A 14,011-nucleotide genomic window follows, 5' to 3' on the forward strand; every position below is an offset into this window, starting at 1 on the left:
CGGGCGCCCCCCGACCCAGGCCGCTTTGCAGGGAGTGCGCAGGTTACCGGAGGCCCCTGGTGAAGCCACCTTCGCTCGACTCTCTTTGTTGCTCCCACCTTCCCTGCCCTGGCCGCGGCTGCCTGCAGCGACTCGTGACTCCCCGCCAGCCTCGAGGGCTGCAGCGCGAGGGAGGGGGGGCCCGGGGGGGGCGGCCCGAGCGCCCCCGGCCCCCCCCTCGGTCTCCAGACCAGAGCCGCCCCTCGGGGGAGGTGGGGGAGGGAGCGCTCGCCCCCGCCTCCCCGCAGCCACCTTCCCCGCGCGCCCGCGCCGCGCCAGCAGCCCGGCTGCTCCCGAGGCGGGGGCACGTGGCCGCGCGGGGTGCGTGGCGCCCCCGCCCCGCCGGGCCGGCTCCCGCGCGCGCGCCGCGCCCGCAGCCCCGCGAGTCAGAGCCCGGCCGGCGCGCGCCGCGCCCGCCCCGCGCGCGCGCCCGCCCCCCTCCCTCCCCGCGCGCCCCTCCCCTCGCGCCCCTCCCGCGCCCTACATCCAGCGCCCAGCCCAGGGGGCTCAGTCCGCAGCCGCCGCCGACGCCGCCGCCGCCGCGCCTCGGCCTCGGTGCAGGCAGCGGCCGCTGCCGAGACAGCTGCGCCGGCGAGCATCGCCAGGCAGTAAGCTCGCTTTCTCTCCGCGTGTGCGTGCGTGTGCGCCTCCCGCCCGCCGGCCCCGCGGCCCGGGGGAGCGGCCGCCCTCCTGCCCCGCCGCCGCCCCGGCCGCCCGGCCTGCCGTGGCGGGTACCTGCGGTTTCGGGCCTCGGCCGCCCGGCCGGGGTGGGGGCCGTGGGGTCCCCTCGGGTGTGTGCCTCGGCTACCCCGGGCTTGCGCCACCGGGGTAGCGGGCGTGGGGATGGGGAGCGACCAAGGAGGGAGTGGCGTGGGGGCGGGGGAGCGGGCGTACCAGGGGGGCTCCCGGTGCTTTCTCCGCGGAACGGTGGGGAGCGGGGCGAGGGGAAGGAGCCCCTTGGTTTCCTCCGGAGACTGGAGGGCGGTGGGGGCGGTGGGGGCGGTGTGAGGTGTGGGCACCCCTTGGTGTTCTCAGCCGGGATGGCTGCGGGGCGGGGGCGAGGCGGGCCCCCCCCCCCAGGCGTGCTCCTCCGGGGTGGCGGGGATGGGGAGGGAGGGGGGGACCTGCCCGGCTTCGCACAACGAAGAGGGCGGGGGTGGGGACGAGCGGGCGTGGAGGTGAGCGGGCTCGCCGGGGGGTTTTCTCGACGGGGATGCTAGGGGGGCGGTTGGAGGAGTTGGGGGTGGGGTGCAGAGAGAGTGAGGGGGGCGGGGAGCGTCCGCAGCGGTTCTTCCTACTGAGGGGATGGCGGGGAGGTGGGCGAATGGGGGTGGGGAGAGTGGGGGATTTCAGCTCCAGTGTGGAACCTAGAGAAGCCAGAGGAAGGTTCTGTCACGTGGGTTGAGCCTTAGAAGGTGGATTTTCAAAACTGCAGGGTGTGACCTTTCCGTCTCGCAAAGCGTGAAATCCCTACAAGGTGCTGTCTGTTCTAGGTTTTGGGAGAGAGGTTTGTGCTTTCGAAGTTTCTCGTTCTCTTCCATTCCTAGTGGCCTCTTCTCAGCCGTCCAGGACTAGGTAGAGGTTTGCAAATGAGCAAGGGAAGACTGTGTGTGTGGTTCGTGTTCAGTGCTATATTATTTTCTGCACTGGGGACTGTGCGAGTTTCTCAGGTTTGTTTGGATTGCCCTTTAAAATAAAAACCCTATGCCAGGGAGACCCCTTGGGAAAAGAAGAGAGAACAAGGTTTATAAAGGGGACTCCAGGTTTGGTTTTTTAATTTCCTGAAGGGCAAGAGATACGTCGTGTTAGCATTTTGCTTGGCTTTTAGAAGAGGTAGAAATAGAATAAACGTATGCCTTTGCTGGAAGTCCCCTATATTCGTTTAAATTATTCCATTGGGATTATCTGAGCCCCCTTTGATTTGAATTTGGAGTAGATCCAGTTTTCCTAATTGGAGCCATCATTTTGTAATTGCCTGTAATTCTTCCCTGGGTTATCAAATCTATGGCAAGCTTATAGAGCAGTAGGAATAATTTTTTTTTCGTTATCTTGATTAAGACAGTTTTAATGTAAATTTGATGTTGTTCCTTGGAAATGTGAACATTTGCAGAATAGCATACATTTAAATTACGAGTCCCTTGGAATTTTGCACAGCCTTTGCCTCCCCAGCTCATCTTCTCCAGGAACAGAACCCTCCCCATTCTTTACACTGAAGAAGCAAGGGCTTCTGGGATGGTAGCTTTGCCTTTGGAAACTCATGCTCATATTTGCTTAAGAAGAGTAGGTACTGAAAAGGCATACGCCTTTAATGTGGTGAGGCTATATGTGCTTTCCCATTGTGGTTACATAAGGTTCCAATCTAGTCTTTACCTTCAGTCTTTAAAAATGGTTATTTAACATTTTTAAGAGCAAATATAATCTTTATGCGACAGGAAATTGGTCAGATAGGCCATGATTTGTGCAAACCGCCTTGCAATAAGTATGTAGTCGAAGACTACCATATAGGATCTGTAACCATATATGGTTTCTGAAATTCTACGCTTCCATTCCCATATTGAATTTTTGGAGAAGGAAAGCGTTTTTTTTTTTTTTCCCAACCAAGTCTAGATGTTTGAGTGAAACTTACAAAAAAATTTGTGTAAGATTCCTCTTGTGTGATACCAGTGCATTGGAGCTCATTTAATACCTACCAAACGAGTGGACCACTTAAATAATTATGTGTTTACTGGAAATACTAAACTGGAAATGTTTTAAGTGGAGATAGAGATTCTGGTGTCAGAGATTGATGGAAATGCATGTAAATAGGCACTATTATATGCACCACGTCTAACGTTATTGCCATACACGTTCTACAGACCGCTGACAATCTAAAACCTGTGCATTTAAAAATACAATGTAAGTCTGATTTTTTTCTCTCTTAGGAAGAGAATGCTGAGAGTGGTGAAATCTTTTACAGAGGGAAGCATGTTGATGGGTGGTGGGGACTTCAGTTTCTCCAGACAAAAGGAGTAAATGGATGATGTCTTTACCCAGCTTTTTGAGAACCTGTTGTTTGCCCTCCAGGACTGGAGGGGGATAAAAGAGGAAGAAATCTCAGAAATTAACAAAAGTATGATCAAATATCTTTGTAAATAGTCTTAAAGGTTTTACTTATAGCCATTTGAAGAATAATTGGCAAATCAAGCCTTTGCATAAGAAATTTGACCCTCACCCCTAAAGTTTTGACATTAAAAAAAAATAAGTTTATTGAAGGAATGGAAGCCAACCTTCAGAGGCTGATCCCTGTTTTCCTGCTCTCCACCTCCTGGTTCCCTTCTGCCCCACACCCCTCCCTTTTTCCCCCTCTGGTGCCAGCAACATTGGGAGTTGAACAAATGTTTGTGCTTGCTTGAACTTTAGGCCTTATCTATTTGGCTGCTTTCCCTAACTTTTGCCTACAAAATTTTTTTGGTTAATTGAACTTCCCAGTTGTTTGGACTTGGGGTAAAAGGGAGTAGACTGTAATTATTTTCTCTTAAAAAGATCTTTTCTTTCAGTTCCTGTTGGACGAGAGCAAAGAAAGGTCCTTTTTTTTTGTCAACAGAGTACTTAATTAAGCAGAATACATGACCATTCATTTATTCAACAAACATTTCCTGAGTTACTGCCTGTGTTGGAGGCTCTGAGCTAAGTGCAGGGGTACACGGTGCATAAGAAACGGCTCCCGCCTTCTGGGGCAGGTATTAAAACAAAAAACAGACCAAGAATTTGTTGCAAATAATCAAGGGGTGTCCAGAGTCATTTGGGCATTAACGTGGCACTTTATATACATTAAACATGCTTCAACCACGCACACAGAGGAGTCGTTTCTTGCCAGGGAAAGAGTCATTGTGTAAATAGTACCGCACCTTCCCGACTAAGACATACTTTTTCATTTTGGGGTAATAATATGGTTTATAAGTCATCTTTTTTTAAAAGATTTTATTTATTTATTTGAGAGAGAGAGAGAGAGAATGAGAGAAAGAGCACAGCAGGGAAGGGGCAGAGGGAGAGAGAGACGCAGACTCCCTGCTGGGCAGGGAGCCTGACGCGGGGCTCAATTCCAGGACCCCAAGATCATGACCTGAGCCAAAGGCAGACGCTTAACCGACTGAGCCACCCAGGCACATGGTTTATAAGTCATCTTAAGGGTCTTAAGGTCTATGGCCTTTAAAAAAAAAAAAAGATACATTTTATGTGAAGTACATAGGACATAGGAGACTTCTTGATATTTAAGTTTGGCATTTTATAGCACTTCGTGGAGTAGTGAGGAGACAGCGGCCAGGCCAGCTTTCCTTCCTGTGACTTAAAATCATCTTCTGATGGCAAATGGGGCCAAACAAAATTCTTCTTCTGTGGTCAACTTTGGGTTATGGATAATGGATGATAGAACCCAAAAGAGTGAATGATACTCAACAGTAGCTCTTTAGTAAGCCTTCGCCCTCCTGCAGGGGTACCTCCCGAGATCCTTGTGCACTGCCCTGTTTGTGGGTGGTGCTAGGCCAGTGGTTTTTCACTGGGGCAGTATTGCCCCCCACGGGACATCGAACAATGGAGACATTTTTGGCTGTCATGAATTGGGGTGCGGCGTGCCGCTGGTGTCTGGCAGGTGGAGGCCAAGGAGTCTACATCACCTGGGGCAGCCCCCACAACGAATTACGTGACCTGAAATGTCAGTCGTGCTGAGGTTGGTGGCATTCCCTCTACAGGACGCAGTAAAACGGTAACTTCGGGCAGAGTAGAAAGCAGTAACAGCGTCTTGACCTGTGACATTTAATGTTTGCTGAGCTCACCCTACTAGTCTTAAAGTGATGGGTCCCAGTACATCGACCTGACTAATTAAAAGACCGGTGAGAGCCACCGTGTACGGGACTTGCGCTGTGCCAGGCACTCGTATACATTCTTATAAATGAGGAACCAGGCTGAGAGAGGCAAAGTGACCTGCTTCGGGTCTTACGGCTGGTCAGGGTTGGAAGCAGACATCAAAACGAAGATCATCTTACTCCTCAGAAGTTCATGGTTTTTGAGCACGACGTCAACGTACCGTCTCCCTTGTGGCGTGCTCCATTCAAAATCTTACTTAACAAAATTAAAATTACTACATGCCCTATATACCATTGAGCTTGCTTGAGAGTAATTAAAAGCATGAATGTTAAGTTTGATCGTACTTGGAAGTAAGTGGCCAGGAGTAGGGGGAGAAGGGGACCTGACATTACTTGAAGGCCTGCTGTAGTTCTAGAAAATACACTTGATGAATTTACACCCATTGTGTAATTTGATCCTCCCAGCAGCTCTGCAAAGTAACAGTGTGCATTTCCCAGATGAGGTTAAGCAAAGTGACTTGGGGAAGATTGCACAACTGAGTGGGAGAGTTGGGATTTGAACGTAAGACCCATGACTAAGCCCCTGTGCCTTGCTGCTTTCTAAATCTTGCGGAGGGTGAAGGGGGCTGAGTTGAGCAAGCTGCAGAAAGGTGAGTAAACGGGGCCTGGACAAAAAGAGATCTCAGAGGTACCGTGTCGTAGATGATGGGTTATATTCAGGTAGAGAATGGGGAGGTGAATCACTGTGCTTTCCTCCAGTGATGAGAATCGAGTTCAGCAGGGAATTCGTTCTAGGGATCTACCCGAACTAAGCCTGTAATTGTCATTTTGGAGAACTCCGTTTGCTCTCTAACTTGAATTTTTCGAACACTGTTGGGATAACCATAAGACTGGAAGTTAGCCAATGGTGTTTATATTCTTTCTGCGGCTCGCCTTCTACCTTCCTTGGGACTGTCGTGTAGAACTTCGTAATGACAGCATTTGGTTTTGTCATCTTTTTAAACAATTTGAACATTTGTTTTTGCTATGGAAGTTGTTCTTATAATAAACGTCATCAAGCTTATACTTGTGTTTTCCATATGGGGAGTGTGTTTTGTTTTGACAGCTAAATATTTATTTTAACTTTTGATGTGTTGTGTTTTTGAGCATAACAAGAGGAAAAATAAAAAACAGCCCAATAGCAATCATATTTTGTCTGGCAAGCAGTTTTTTTTGTTTTGTTTTGTTTTTTGTTTTTTGGGTTTTTTTGTGGGTAGAAGGAGGGCTTCATGTTTCATTTCATTTACTTTAAATTGGAAAGGAATTTTAACCATGATTCTCAAGGGCCAGGATGCTGGGGGGAAAAAAGAAATGTTATTTAGATAAAATGCATGTTTTGATTTCCACATAGGTCTGGGAGCCATAGATTCTGATTATAATAATAATGTGACTTGGACTGCAGCAGTCAGCCACTGGGGTGATCAACCGCCTGGGTATGGGCACGCACCGTGCTACAGATTTGGTCCCCCCCCCCCTTGATTTTAGAGTAGACTTAAGAGATCTGATAAAACTTGCAAGAATGCACTAATCCTTTCAAAAATCCAACTTTAATGACAGTGGTGGTACTTTTTCATTGTAGGAAAGTTCAGAAAATATAGAAAAGCCTAAAGAAGAATAGAAAAATCAGTTCTAACCCACCGCCCAGAAATTAGTGACAGTGTTTTGTATTTCTTTTTAAAATGCCATGGTTTTTTTAATGGTGGACTCGAGTGAGTTCACTGCAAAGTCGCCAACATAAAAAGGTAGCCTAAGTTATTTTTTAAAATTTTACCAAAAGATTTTCTGAGTTACTATTGTATCTCTAGAGAGAAGTCGTGGACATGAGGAGTGAGATGGGAACAGTGCTGGGGAGTTAGAGAACGATCACGGAAGCTCCTTAAAATTTCTCCTCCTCCAACTTGAGCAATAGAATTCCCACACTAGAAAGGGCTGTCAGGGCCCACTCCCCCTCACTTTATGGGTAAGTAAACTGAGGCTCACAGAGGTTGAGCATCTGCTTCCAAGTCATATAACATGTGAATGTTGGAGTTCGAGTTTGAAGTTTTAGGTCCCCCGTACGTAGGTAAGTTTTTATTTCCTAAATAAAAACCCTTCACAACCACAAACTTTTTGCTGGCCTGTCCCTCAAAAGGGCAGACTTTTATGGTGGAAGTATATTAGCTGTACTAAGGGATACCAAAAAGGCCAAGTATTCCCCAATTTCAGAAAATGATCAAAACAGTTGGGAGTAGGAGCGCCTGGCCACCGGCTCGGTCGGTAGAGCCTGCGACTCTTGATCTCGGGGCCGTGAGTTCGAGCCCCACACTGGGCGTAGAGAGGACTTAAAAACACTCTTTACCAAAAACATGAACTGGGGGGCGCCTGGGTAGCGCAGTCGTTAAGCTTCTGCCTTCGGCTCAGCGCGTGATCCCGGCGTTCCAGGATCGAGCCCCACATCAGGCTCCTCTGCTATGAGCCTGCTTCTCCCTCTCCCACTCCCCTGCTGTGTTCCCTCTCTCGCTGGCTCTCTCTATCTCTGTCCAATAAATAAATAAAATCTTAAAGAAAAGGGAGCTTTACAGGAATTTGTCCTCTTGTTTGCTTTATTGCAATTGAGCGTTAGTGGTGGGGAACCTCTTTCGTGAATCTAGCCCTCAGTTTAATTTCCCCTGGCCTAGGGGGCAAGTAGCAAGTACCGAGGCACGTCAACTCTGCGTGTAGTCGTGGAAGTGAAAAATGACTTCATGAGAGTCTTTCCACGTGGTAGTCTGGAAGACCACAGGGCTGTTGTTGCATGAACGTATTTTTTTTCCTTTATAAAATGGGGCGTCTGTTAAAATTGTGGGAAGCAAATCTTAAAGATCGCATCTGCTTCCAGACTTAGGGAGGACGTTCACAAAACCGGAGCAAATGCTGGTGGCATGGCGTCATTAACACAGGCCCCCAGAGTGGTGGTTGTGACGGTACTGCGAAATCCGTCCGAAAGCTTCCCTCTCTCCCCCCCCCTTCCTTTCTTCTGCATCTCCCTCTCTCTGCATCTCCTTTGTCTGTGTGTCTCTCTCGCTCTCGGGGTCGCTCTCTTTTCAGGCCAGCCGACTCTCCCCACTTCCTTTTTCGGGGCTCTGCGTGTAGCCACATCGTCCCGTTCATCCGCCGCCGTATCTTCACCCCACTTGCCAGTATTAGGGTTACCCCAGCCCGGGCCGGGGAGGTCTTTTCTGCCTGGCACAGGCAGCAAAGCCTCCCTCCAGAACAGGCCTGGGGTAAGGACAGCTGCTGCCGCTCGGTAGAGAAATGTCACCAGGGGCCCAGAATTAAGCACACGCTACGTGTAGTGATCACGCGGGCTGCATAGACACGGAAACCTGCAAACACGACATCCTCCCTCGTCTACAGCCCGGGCCCCAGCAAAGCTACAGCTACGTGAGATAATGAATATGGATTGGATACTCCTTGCCAAGGGCTTACCATTTGAACAAATGAGAAAATTGTACCCTTGCCTCGGGGTGTGTTCTTGAGTAGTTTCTGCTCCCGTTCCTCATCATTGCCTGCTAATGAGCGTGTGCGTTGGCAGGAAGCAGCAGCTCTTCCTAGCGTCCTGGAGTGCGCTGTATCTCTCTTCTGGAAATGGGTTTTCCTCTGTATTTACACCAACGAGATCTGCCCGTGCTTCGTGTTCGAACTGCCATAGGTATAAAATGCACAGAAGATCCACGTGTACTGGTTTTTAAATGCGGCGAAACCTAGAAAAAGAGCAATCAAAATAAATCTTCGTTGTCAGCCCTTCAGCGCTGGTAGGATTCATATTTTATGTACCCACATGAAAACTCTCTGGGTCTCCTATATATTCCAAGCCAGGAAACGTTCCATACGCGCTGTAATCACAAGAATTTATCATAGCCGCAAGGGTCTACATTTACTTTTCAGTGCGAAGAAAATGATAGCTGGGCATACACAGGTTTCATTGTCAAGGTGATTTTGACGAGGACGGGACAAAACTAAATTTCTTTATTGGATTGACGAAGACTTGTTACTCACTTTCAGTTCTAGAGTGTGGCTAGGACGGCTTGACTCGTGTCACATTGGAAATGCGTGATTTGTTAGGAAGACATCGAGGGTTGGTTTTACCCATCGTCGTTTGGGAAGCTGATTGCTAGCGTCTGTCCAGGCATCATCTATCATCTGCACTATACGTGGCCAGGTGAAGGGAAGTAACAGGTGTCCCCCCCCCCCAGGTTTCTTAGAGACCAAAGAGTACACACAGGCACACACACGGGAGTCATAAAGTCCAAACATTTCTGCATCACCAAGCCATGGTAGTGGATTTAGAGATTTGAATTAACACGATTTTATGTTTTTCAACAGCTTCTAAGAAACAGCCTGTAAATAACTGTAGTTTCAAATACCTAAAATGATCAGTTCCTCAGCCAGGTTGCTTCTGGAAGCTAAGGGGACAGTAAGTTCCTTGTCAACGATTCTGCATCTCCAGATGCCAGGGTCAGTTCAAATTTTCAAATCCTAGGCCCTTCCCTTCTAAGCTACAAACAAGCTCTGCCTCTTTTAAGGAGGGACCTGGGAAGGAATTTTGCAGTGTAGTCAGCACACCTAACCACACGAAGGAAAGAAACCAAGCAGCCAAATATCTAATAGGAGGTCGATGTCTATACTTGCATTGACAGATAAAACTGTCTGCCTTTGTTAGAGCCCCCATTTTTTCCAGCTGGAGCCCCTTTTCTAATATCAATTTTTTCCCTACTTTATTAAGGAACCATCAACAAATTGCATTTGTTGAAAGGGTACCACATGATGGTGTCATGTACCCGTACATCGTGGAATGATCGAGATAATTTAAAATCAACTTCACTGATTATCATTTATGAACGATAAAGTGCATCCACTTAGGGCCTACAATTTGACGAGTTTGGGCCGATGTACGCACCCATGAAACCAGTGCCACCATTGGGACGTAGGATATCTTTGTCACTCCCCCAAAACTTTCCTTGTGCTCCTTTGGCCACACATGCTTCCCTCTGCCCCCATCCTCAGTCAACCACTGACCTGCTTTTGTGTGAGAGCCACTTTGTAAACTTAGATTCCAGCCCAGAGAAAAATGATTCTGATTAAAAAAAAAAAACACAGAAAAGTGGTCTCTGTTCTTCTGAAGTAGTTTCTGTGAGCTGTCCTAACCCCCAAGAAGAGCACAAATAAAATAATTGGAATTTTGCTTCACACTTATGAAGTAAAAATTTTAAAAAATGAGAGTAAATATTCTGCATCTCTATACATTTATACCCCTAGGTAGTGTATGTACATAATCCGTATACAGGAATAAACAAACCCTGTCGCTCAAGCCTTCCAGAAGGTTTCAGAGGACACTGTCTGTGGGTGGAAGGCATACCATCCTTCCACGCTTATGTGCAAAGCAGGCTTTCAGTATGTTAAATGTTGCTTTCCCATTGACATATGGAGATGGAAGAATAATTAGGCAATTTCGGGGCCAGAGTACTGAGACGCAGTTTGTGCCTTGCTCCCTTACCCCCTCGAAAACAGTCCACATCGCTGTTCTTCTGCGTCCGGCTGGCTGTCTGTGTCATTGCCATCACGCTGTCCAGCTAATGTCCATCTGTCACTCGTGCGTGCCACTGCGTCCGCCCTGCCCGTCTTCCTCTCCCCATTTTCTCGTTCCTCGTCTTCTCCGTCTCCTGATGCTATTTGCTCTTACACTGCTGTGCTTTCTCATGACAGAGCTGTGTTTGTAAACCTCTCCAGACTGAGTTGTCCACAGACTGACTAATTCCAGCGTGTCAGCTATCATTTTGGAGGCTGTTTTTCTTACTTCTTGTTTTGTGGTCCAATCATTTCTCCAGACTCCTTTCAAGTGTGGGCCCCTGCTGGAGGTTTGAGAGTCGGATAATCAGACTTGAGTGTGTTTGTGGGATATGGGACGCACAGGCTTTGAAACCAGGAGAAGGAAATGCTTTTACATTACGCTCCTGTGAGACTTCCTTTTACAAAGCTAAAGCAATTACAGTTGTTTCGAGGTCAGGTAGGTAATTCCTTGCTCCTCGGCACGTACTGTAAAGGGGAGAAAACCTTCAGCCTTTGTCAAAATCCGTAGAATGCGCAACACCAGTGTAAACTGTGGACTTGAAGGAATAACGTGTGAATATTGGCTCATCAGTTTGGACAAACGTTCTACGTACGGTAACACAGGATATGAACCGAGGAAATCGCGAGGAAGGTATTGAGGTAAAATGGAAACTGTACTTTCTGCTCAATTTCTCTGCAAACCTAAAGCTGCCCCCCAAATCTATTTAAAAACCCTTTAGGATTCAGAAATACAAAGAATATATCAGGCACTTTTTTACTGGTAACTTGCAGGTAGAAGCGCCGCGTGTGTTCATCGGCTAGTAACGGAAGAGAAGGGCTCCTGCTGGAGTGATGTAACTGGTACCCGGCCCCCCCGCCCCCGCAAAGCGGAAGGGGGAGCTTCCAAGGGAGCGGCCCAGTTCTGCTAACCACCGCGAGCCTTGTCCGCCACCACTGGGACATCGTGCCATCTTTGTGGTGGAGTAGGGCCCCAGACTCAACAAATCCCCTACCTTACAGCCGCATGATCCCTTTTTTGACCCTTGTATTTATGGTGTCATGAGCAGCAGTGACAATTGGTGAGCTCACGCCAACTCTGAGCCAATATCCAGGTCAGAGTTTGATTGCTTTGGGCCAAAGGCTATCACATGGCTTGTAGTAGCGTAAGACCCAACACCAGAACCTCCGTGCAGTCAGCTACTCCTTGTGGCCAGCTCTGCAGGAAACCCGGGTGAAAAGATGGGGGTCTTTAAAGACTTATTGTAATTGGTTTCTGTATACTGAAACCGGGTGATTCTGACGAGCAGCTGCAAGTATGTGTTGCTTTCTTGAGTTGACTGTAAAATTACAGAACATTCCGGGGGCGCCTGGCCAGCTCAGTTGGTGGAGTGTGCGACTCTTGCTTTCGGGGTCATGAGTTCGAGCCCCATGTTGGGGATAGCGTTTACTTAAAAACAGAAACAAAACCACAGAACATTCTGTGGTCGGTGGTAGTAAGCAGAGGTCAGGGAATGAGTTCTGAGAGGGGCATTGAGACTAAGGAGACTAGAAGAGAAACAATTGATGAGACATCTGGGATTAGAACCGAAATGAAGGTGATCACCCAAGGAATGGATGCGTTGGGGATGTGGTTGATCATAGAATGTGTCCCATTGGGTCTAGGATTAGACCCAGAGTGAAAAACTCCAGAGTTGCCTGGAAAAATACGAATAAAGGGGAGAGTTAGGTTATAGAGCTCACCTAATTAAAACTTACATATCAGGGGCACCTGGGTGGCTCAGTCGTTAAGCATCTGTTTGTCAGGGCGTGATCCCGGCATTCTGGGATCGAGCCCCACATCAGGCTCCTCCACTGGGAGCCTGCTTCTTCCTCTCCCACTCCCCCTGCTTGTGTTTCCTCTCTCGCTGTCAAATAAATAAAAATCTTAAAAGTAAAAAGAAAATTAAAAAAATAAAACTTACATATCAGAAGTGATTTTTTATGTATGGATCTGTTACGTATACTTATTATTACACCTGCTATTAGATCAAATTCTCTGTATTTTTCTTGATGCCGCGGCATGGTTGCACTAACTGACTGTACCTGTGCCCCTGCCTCTGTTAGGCAAGAAATAAGCTCTCCCTGAGTCACAATCCGTGCAGAGGCGGGGGGTTCCAGGTCAGCTGCCAGGATCACAGGTTCTTCTCTGCCAGTGGTGACCAAACGGAGGCACAACTGACGCATCCCTTGTGGTCACCCTCACCATGGATACCGCGTTCTGCAGCTGACTTGATGGTACAGAAATTCTTGGCCGTCATAGATGTGGCTAAAGTAACCATACGACGTCAGTGTGATGTATTTACATCGTAGGTATAGACAGGCTTGGCGAGTCCCGAGGCCTCCCGTAGTCTTGCTCCTCCCATTCAAGCTGCGGGGAAATAGCTGGAAGGTCCGGGGAGGTGTAGTGGCCGTGGCATGCAGGGCACACATGTGACAACATCCTCTTGCCCTTGCTGCTTGCCCGAGTGCTTCTCCCAGCCCTTTGGCCCCTCATCTCCTCCTTCCCCTCTGTCTCCTCTTTTTTTTTAAGATTTTATTTATTTATTTGACAGAGAGAGAGGCAGCGAGAGAGGAAACACAAGCAGGGGGAGTGGGAGAGGGAGAAGCAGGCTCCCAATGGAGCAGGGAGCCCAATGTGGGACTCGATCCCACAATGCTGGGCTCATGACCTGAGCTGAAGGCAGACGCTTAATGACCCAGCCACCCAGGTGCCCCACCTCTGTCTCCTTTTTACCCATAATTCAGTCACTTGTGGATTTCCTGTTTAGGAACAAGGAGGACCTCAGCACAAAAAAGTTGGGGGACTGTTGGCCTAAGTATTCAAACTACCAGAGCAATGCCCTTCCCTCCCTGCGCGGTTTTTACTGCCGCACTGGGTCTCGAGGTGGACGATGGAAACTGGGGGTACTTTGGGAACATTTTCTGACGCGCAGCTTGAAAGTTGAATTGCATCCCCTTATAAAGTTCTCATCCCTTCCACTTTGGAAGCCGCCGTCGTTTTTCTTTGTGTGCTTGCTCTTGTCCCTGTGGCAGATGAAGCGGAGTGCACGCTGATGTGGCGGATTGATGGGCGCAGGGCTGCCCGGGTGCCCACGTGCGAGGAAACTGTTCACGGAGTGCCGGACCCAGCTTGTAAAGCAAGCTTGCTGGATGCTGTGGGGAGCTGTAAATAACAGAAGTGATCTCTTCAAGCAAGAAACTTCCATTCCAATTGGAGGAGTTGTTAGAGACACGGGAAGGGTGTGGTGGAGAGTATGGAACTGAGGGGGAGGAGGAGAGAGTCGGAAGTCTTGACTCCTAGCCCAAGTTTGCCAATCATGGAGGAGATTCCAGAAGATGGTACGTTCTCTTTTGCCAAATGAAGTGTATATACGGCAGTTACTGTTGTATGTATACCGTACCTATCTATACTATATCATTACACTAATTTTAACTACTGACCACTGTTCCCCCAAGTGGGGTCCTTGGACCGACAGTGTCAGCAT

General features: G+C 48.6%; 1 protein-coding gene across 1 annotated transcript in view; it reads left to right on the forward strand.

The window, feature by feature from the left end:
* Window positions 1-557: 557 nt before the first annotated feature.
* FHL1 (four and a half LIM domains 1) overlaps window positions 558-14,011 on the forward strand; it is a 65,940-nt gene continuing 52,486 nt past the window's right edge. Inside the window, exon 1 of the mRNA XM_040627688.1 lies at window positions 558-647. The gene's annotated coding sequence lies outside the window, so the exon portion shown is untranslated. The remainder of the gene's footprint in view (window positions 648-14,011) is intronic.

Source organism: Ursus maritimus (genome assembly GCF_017311325.1).
Source record: "Ursus maritimus isolate PB19 chromosome X unlocalized genomic scaffold, ASM1731132v1 scaffold_X1, whole genome shotgun sequence".
NCBI classification, from domain to species: Eukaryota; Metazoa; Chordata; class Mammalia; order Carnivora; family Ursidae; genus Ursus; species Ursus maritimus.